Consider the following 7949-nt stretch of genomic DNA (forward strand, 5'->3'; position numbering starts at 1 on the left):
CCGAGCCAATCAGGCACCCCGGTATTTGGTGTCTTAAGTTGGGGTGGGGGTGGGGAGGGGTGGTCTTACAAGACTGATCCCTGAACCTGTGGGATCTGACACTATCTCTGGATAAACAGTGTCAGAATTGAGTAAAATTGTGGGACACCCAGCTGGTGTCGAGAGAATTGCTTGGTGGTGGTGTGGGGGTCTCCCCCGACAGTTGGAATTGGGTCCAGAACCTAATTTACCAACTTAAGTCTATCAAACATTTCATTATCAAAAAAAATTTAAACGCTTGGGAAAATATGGTTGGAAAGGAGTGATCAGTAACAAACTCAGTGCAGTGACAGAAGTTCTGCAGAGAAAACAGTGGAACTAGTCATTCTTTCAAATAATAGCATCTCTTCTATATCTATTGGAGAGATTGAAATGTTAAAAAACAAAAGAAAACCACAGGGGTTCCTGGCTGACTCAGTTGGTGGAACGGGTGATTCTTGATCTCAGGGTTGTGGGTTCCAGCCCACGTTGGGTGTGGAGATTACTTAAAAATAAAATCTTAAAAAAAAGAAAATAAAAGAAAACTACACACACATGCACAACACCCCTATTACAGTAATTTTCTATCCTTCGTTTTGACCTCAAAAGTCTTCAATTTAATTTTTTTTTTAACATGTATTTATTTTTGAGACAGAGAGAGAGCATGAACAGGGGAGGGTCAGAGGAAGAGGGAGGCATAGAATCTGAAACAGGCTCCAGGCTCTGAGCTGTCAGCACAGAGCCCGACCCGGGGCTCGAACCCACAGACCATGAGATCATGACCTGAGCTAAAGTCGGAGGCTTAACTGACTGAGCCACCCAGGCGCCCCAACCTCAAAAGTCTTCAAAAAAAAACCTGCAGACTCACTCAATCTCCTTTGCCAACGTATTTTGTGTCTTTACGGTCTGACTTGCTAGCTTCTCCCAACACTGTGTAAGTGCCCTCTGCCAGCTCCGTCAATCACGGGCTGGATACTGACACCATATTGTGCAGCTTTAAGCCTCCTAACACTTTGCACGTATAATGCTTTGGCAACCAACAGTACAAATGGGACACTACAAGTATTTGCACGTAGCTATCAAGGCAACTGGCAATTCGTTTTTTTTTTTTTTTTAATTTTTTTTTTTAACGTTTTTATTTATTTTTGAGACAGACAGAGACAGAGCATGAACAGGGGAGGGTCAGAGAGAGAGGGAGACACAGAATCTGAAACAGGCTCCAGGCTCTGAGCTAGCGGCACGGAGCCCGACGCGGGGCTCGAACTCACGGACCGCGAGATCGTGACCTGAGCCGAAGTCGGCCGCTTAACCGACTGAGCCACCCAGGCGCCCCGCAACTGGCAATTCGGATAACATAATTTTTGCTTTTTCTTGTAAAGACTTATGCTTGGGGGGCTTCTGGATGGCTCAGTCGGTTGAGTGTTCGACTTCAGCTCAGGTCATGATCTCTCGTGAGTTTGAGCCCTGCATCAGGGCTCACTGCTATCAGTGCAGAGCCTGCTTCGGATCCCTTGTCCACCATCCCCCCCACACACACACTCCCCTGCTCTCGCTCTCCCATAAATAAATAAATAAATAAATAAAACATTTAATTTTTTTTTAACGTTTTTATTTATTTTTGAGACAGAGAGAGACAGAGCATGAATGGTGAGGGGCAGGGAGAGAGGGAGACACAGAATCGGAAGCAGGCTCCAGGCTCTGGGCCATCAGCCCAGAGCCCGATGTGGGGCTCGAACCCACGGACCATGAGATCGTGACCCGAGCCGAAGTCGGACGCCCAACCGACTGAGCCACCCAGGCGCCCCAATAAATAAAACATTTAAAGACTTATGCTTGGCATACATTGGTTAAAACTGTGACTGTCTCTTTCTTTCCAGACCTGGTCCAGTAGGAGGTACCATCATGAGAGTTGACATCGGCTTAGTATGGGAAAGAAATGCACACATTGGCGTTGTTGGTGAGCAGAATGGTATTATTAATAGCTGCACTTCAATAAGCTATGATGAATTTGGTGGATCCCCAGTTTCCATATTTCTTCTAGCACCACACGAAATGCATGTGCAGTAAACAAAGTTCCTACTTTAACAAATGGTAAAATATGAAGGATGAACAGAGATGACCTCTATCTCTTTCTCCTGACCCTTTCTGGTCACGTAGATGTGCACACATGTAACTGTGCCATCACACTTCTCTTCCAGGGACAAATTACAGGACACTAGCTGATTAAACCAAGTGCCTTTGGAAACAAGTGACCAATGACATTGCTGTTGCTCTCCTCTGGTCACTTAGACACTTGGTTTACCAGCCGATTTTGCCTTAGGCTCTGTGCACCGTGACCTTTAGTTATAAGCCCAACATCAGTTTCCCAATGAACAGTATTACTGGGAATCAGGAAATTAGAGGCTAGCTTTTCATTACATAAGTTTGTGAAATAGAGGTTGAACAATTGCATCATAGTTTGTATAGAGAATAATCAAATGTTATTGCTGCTTTTGTCATTTAAGTTGTAAATCTATAAATATTTATATTATTGCTCAGTAACTTATTTTAAAATTTTCCGGGGCGCCTGGGTGGCTCAGTTGGTTGGGCGGCCAGCTTCCCCTCAGGTCATGATCTTGCAGTCCGTGAGTTCGAGCACTGCCTCAGGCTCTGTGCTGACAGCTCAGAGCCTGGAGCCTGCTTCAGATTCTGCGTCCCCCCTTCACTCTCTGCCCCTCCCCCACTTGTGCTCTGTCTCACTCTCAAAAATAAATGTTAAAAAAATTAAAAAAAATTTTTTCCATATATCCTTTCAACAGCAGTGACTTTTTTAATGTTTATGTATGGGGGGGGGGCGGGGGGAGGGATGAGGAGAGAGAGAGGGAGAGAGAGAGAATCCCAAGCAGGCTCCACACTATCAATGCAGAGCCCAACGCAGGGCTCCATCTCATGGCTGTGAGATCATGACCTGAGCAGAAATGAAGAGTCAGATGCTTAACTGACTGAGCCACCCAACAGGTGGCTCTCAACAGCAGTGACTTTTTAAAAAGCGAATATTTAATAAAAATATACATATTGTATTTCATCTCTCAAAAAAGTTTATATAAATGTGTAAAAAGCACAAAATGCTAACATTTACCATCCAGTATGGAGGATGTAGTGAAATTATAGCCACATAAAAACTAAGACATTAGCAGCTACTTATAAAATAGTCAGATTTAACTTGTGTCACTGCACAAGATACGTTTAAAAATCATTCTGTTAAACATGGCTTTCATCCAGGTCACATGCTTGTTCTTCTCAATTTCTCTCATTTCAGGGGCACCTGGGTGGCTCGGTCAGTTGAACGTCCGACTTCGGCTCAGGTCATGATCTCACAGCTTGTGAGTTCAAGCCCCGCGTTGGGCTCTGTGCTGACAGCTCAGAGCCTGGAGCCTGCTTCGGATTCTGTATCTCCCTCTCTGTCTCTGCCCCTAACCCACTCTCATTCTGTCTCTGTCTCTCTCAAAAATAAATAAACATTAAAAAAAAAATTAAAGGGCGCCTGGGTGGCTCAGTCGGTTAAGTGTCCGACTTCAGCTCAGGTCGTGATCTCACGGTTCGTGGGTTCCAGCCCCGCACCAGGCTCTATGCTGGCAGCTCAGAGCCTGGAGCCTGCTTCTGATTCTGTCTCGCTCTCTCTCTCTCTCTCTCTCTCTGCCCCTCCCTTGCTCACACTCTGTCTCTCTCTGTCTCTCAAAAATAAATAAATGTATAAAAAAAATTTTTTTAATTAAAAAAAAATTTCTCTCATTTCAATTTCTTGAATTTTCTTGCACAATTTTTGCTGTTCAAGTGTTGGCCTCACTAGTAAAAGAATTATAAAAGCAGTATAAATTATGCCAATTTGACATCCATTAGGATCAGATGCATCAAAGAGAAAATCAGGGATATTAATGTCAATAATGGGTAGATTTTTTTTCATTCAATTCATTAAATCAAAGCAAGACGTTTGAATGGTCCTACTCTTAGAGGTAAAATATCTGACTTTAGCATTAGAACCACTATAAATTCAGTTGAAGAATTTAATAGTGAAGGCATATTTATTTGCTTTTGTGTTAATAATACAAATATAAATTTGGTAGAGTACACACTAGGGTAAAAACATTGTTTTCACTAAATTAATAAACTTACATAACAGATTAAAAGAAAAACTGTGACTATTCAATCCATAAATCTACTGGACTTGCTCTGTATTAATTTCACCTACCTGTCATTCTTCAATAACACCAGATGCTACATTTCGCTTAAAGCTCTGGCTTATCCATCACAACTAAAATTGAGAAGTGATTTGCTCAAGCAAATAAAATACAAAAACTACAGCTATCTTGTCAGGTTATCAAACCTGCCTATCAAAACCACAGGAATGTTAATAGGAGAGACACAAAATAATTCAAAGAATTACAAATCTTAATGATTAATTTTTTTATTTTTTTAAGTAATATCTACACCCAAGGTGGGGCTTGAATGCACAACCCTGAGATCAAGAGTTGCACGCTCCACTGACTGACAGGCACCCCCAAGTCTAAATGATTTTAAAAATTACACATTGCCTACAAGAGTAATCCCGCCCTGTTTTAATCAGAGACGTCTTAGAGTGTATTTTAATTACTGAGAGAGCCACTGCCCCCTCATATCTTTCCAGTCTGTTTTTGTATGTTTATTTTTCCATATGAACTTTAGTGTCAACTTGTTGACATTGGGGGGATCACAATTAAATTTATAAACTAACTTAGAACTGACCTTTAATTACGTTGAATCACCCCATCCAAAGTAAGAGACATCTTCTCATTTGCTTGTCTACTCTAGTACGTTTCAGGAGATTTTTCAAATTTTCTTCAGATGGACTTTACACATTTCTCTTTTTTTTCTTTTTAAAAAAATTTTTTAATGTTTATTTATTTTTGAGAGGGAGACAGAGCACGAGCAGGGGAAGGATAGAAAGAGAGGGAGTCACAGAATCTGAAGCAGGCTCCAGGCTCTGAGCTGTCAGCATAGAGCCTGACGCAGGGCTCAAACTCACAGACTGTGAAATCATAACCTGAGTTGAAGTCAGACACTTAACTGACTAAGCCACCCAGGCGCCCTGGACTTTGCACATTTCTTAAGTTTATTCCTAAATGTCTGTCTTCTCTGTTGCTATTACCTACCATCATATCGGCTGATTATAATTTATATACCTGATGGCTATTTATTTCTGCCTGTTAATTTTGTGCCCTGCTTTCTTATTGAATTCTTTTACTGAGTGAATGTTATTATTCTCAGTTTTAATGTTTTATTTAATATTTAATATTAAATACAGATAGAAGTAACCCCATACAAAACCTCTTTAGGGCACTCAATTTTTTTTGACTGAAGAATAATGGACACACAATGTTACAATAGTTCCAGGTGTACAACATAGTGAATCAACATCTCTATACATTATGTTATGCTCACCACTAGTGAGCTTCCGTCTATCACCACCCAACACTGTTACATCGTTGACGATATTCCCTGTGCTGTACCTTTCACCCCTGTGACTCATTCATTCCATAGCTGGAAGCCTATACATCCCTCTCCCCTTCTTCCATTTTGCCCCATGCCTACCCCCATCCCCTCTGGCAACCACCAGTTTGTTTTCTGTATTCACGGGTCTGTTTCTGCTTTTGCTTGTTTGTTTGGGTTTTTGTTGTCTTTTTTTTTAGATTCCATATATAAGTGTAATGATATAGTATTTGTCTTTCTCTGTCTGACTTATTTCATGTAGCATAATACCCTCTATGTCCATCCATGTTGATATTTGGAATGTGAAGAGATTCAGATTTGGGCAGCCACTATTATCCTTGGCAACCTAGGATTTCATATTGATCTTTAGGGTTTTTGTATATGCCAAAATAAAATGCAAGTGTCTTCATGGTAGACACAGAGAGGCACCACTCAGACGCCTCTGCAGGAAGAACTTGTTTTCCAGCTGCAGGGAGCGCATTAGGCAGAGAGCCTCCAGCCGTCAGCTATTTCAGAATGTGCCACATCTGCAGAAAGCCGCCTGCCTGCGACCTGAATCTGGTGACTGAAGGGGCTGTGGGATGTAAAAGTCCAGCTATTTTGGCCCAACATTGAATGCCGTGATGTGTGATACTTGCTCCTGGGTTAGTTGAGGCTTGTAGGACCTTCTCATAGTTCAAGTTCTTCCTCTGCCCAGTCCTGCTTCTTCCCTCTTCCACTCACACGTGTTGATCCCTGGTAAGCTTCTTGTACCTCAAGTTACACCTCAGCTTCTGGAAAATCCATCTGGGATATGGATTGCAGATCCCTTCCTCCATGACTTAGGGTTGGTTGGCTACAATTTTGCCCCAATATAGTCCTGCTTTACTGGCATCATCTGTTGCCCAGAGGTTATTCTCCCTCTTTCCTTGGACATTCGACACCTGGCTCACTGACACTGTCTGCAACACTACCCCTGTGATAATTCCTGGTAACGTCAGTGTACTCAGAGATGTGCCTTCCGACACCCCAGCCTCTCAGTTCCTTGGTGTCCTCTCCTGCAGTGGCCTTTACATCCATCCTGCCTCAGCCATTCGGCCCCGCAGTCACACCCTAGATTTTGTCATTCCAGATTATTGCAACCCCTATAATCCCAATTTCATACGCTCCACTCTCTGGTCAACTCCTCCTCTATTTCCAACTCACACTAATACTCCGATGATCCTTTGGTTTCACCATTATCTACAATCCATTCACCTTACTGCTTTGTCGTTCCAGACTGTTTCATGTTCTTCTTTCCTTACTGTTATGGACTGAATGGTGTACCTCCAAAACTCCTGTGCTCCTGTGTTAAAGCCCTAATCTCCAACATGACTGTACTTAGAGACAGAGACTTTAAGGAGGTAATTAAGATTAAAAGAGGTCATAAGGGTGGGGGCTCTAATCTGATGGGACTAGTGTCCTTATAAGAAGAGGAAGACATTATGCTAAGGGAAATTAGGAAATTAGTCCAAGAAAGACAGATACCTTACATCTCATTTATATGTGGAATCTAAAAACAAAACAAAACAAGGCAAGACAAAAAACCAAGCTCATAGATACGGAGAACAGATTGGTGGTTGCCAGAAGTGGGGGATGGGGTGGTCAAAATGGGTGAAGGGGATCAAAAAGTACAAACTTTTGGTTATAAAATCAATAAGTCACAGGGACATAATGTACAGCATGGTGACTAGAGCTAATAATATTGTATTGCATATTTGAAGATTGCTAAGAGAATAGATCTTAAAAGTTCTCACCACAAGAGAAAAAATTTTGTAAATATATATGGTGAAGGATGTTAACTAAAGGCTTATTATGGTGATCATTTTGCAATATATACAAATATCAAATCATGTTGTACATCTGAAACTAAAACGTGATATGCCAATTATACCGAATAAAAAAGGAAGAAGAAAAGGCACCTGAAATCCCTCTTTTTCCACCCATCCACAATGGAAAGGTCATGTGAGGACACAGCAAGAAGGTGACAGTCTGCAAGCCAGGAAGAGAGGCTCCACCAGAAAGCAACCCTGCCCACCCTTGGATGTGCCCAGCCTCCAGAAGTGTGAGAGAATAAATGTTTGTTTTTAAGCCACCCACTCTGTAGTATGGGAGCCTCAGCTTCCTTCCTTACTTTCCACTTCCCTACCCAGTTTAAATTTTATCATCAGTCGTAATGAACCACTCCAAATGCCCTCAACTCCCTTGGCCAGATCTCAGTTTGCATTACTTGCTTGGCAAAACTGAGACCCTGGCAGAAGCTAATTCTCCCACGCCTGCGTCAATGCTGCAGAAAAACACGGCTGAAAAAACAACAACTGTGTTGACTGCACCACTTCACATTCATGACCACTTACCTCCAGTGGGCACTTAACTTCCTAGTCATTATTCTACATTTATCTAGTCCA

General features: G+C 42.0%; 1 long non-coding RNA gene across 1 annotated transcript in view; it reads left to right on the top strand.

Moving 5' to 3' along the window:
- Positions 1-7733, top strand: part of LOC144617091 (uncharacterized) — a 40541-nt gene extending 32808 nt beyond the window's left edge. Inside the window, exons 2-3 of the long non-coding RNA XR_013557110.2 lie at positions 1896-1975; positions 7502-7733. This is a non-coding gene — a long non-coding RNA (uncharacterized LOC144617091). The remainder of the gene's footprint in view (positions 1-1895; positions 1976-7501) is intronic.
- The last annotated feature ends 216 nt before the right edge of the window (positions 7734-7949 follow it).

Source organism: Panthera onca, chromosome C1, assembly GCF_046562875.1.
Source record: "Panthera onca isolate mPanOnc1 chromosome C1, mPanOnc1 haplotype 2, whole genome shotgun sequence".
NCBI lineage: Eukaryota > Metazoa > Chordata > Mammalia > Carnivora > Felidae > Panthera > Panthera onca.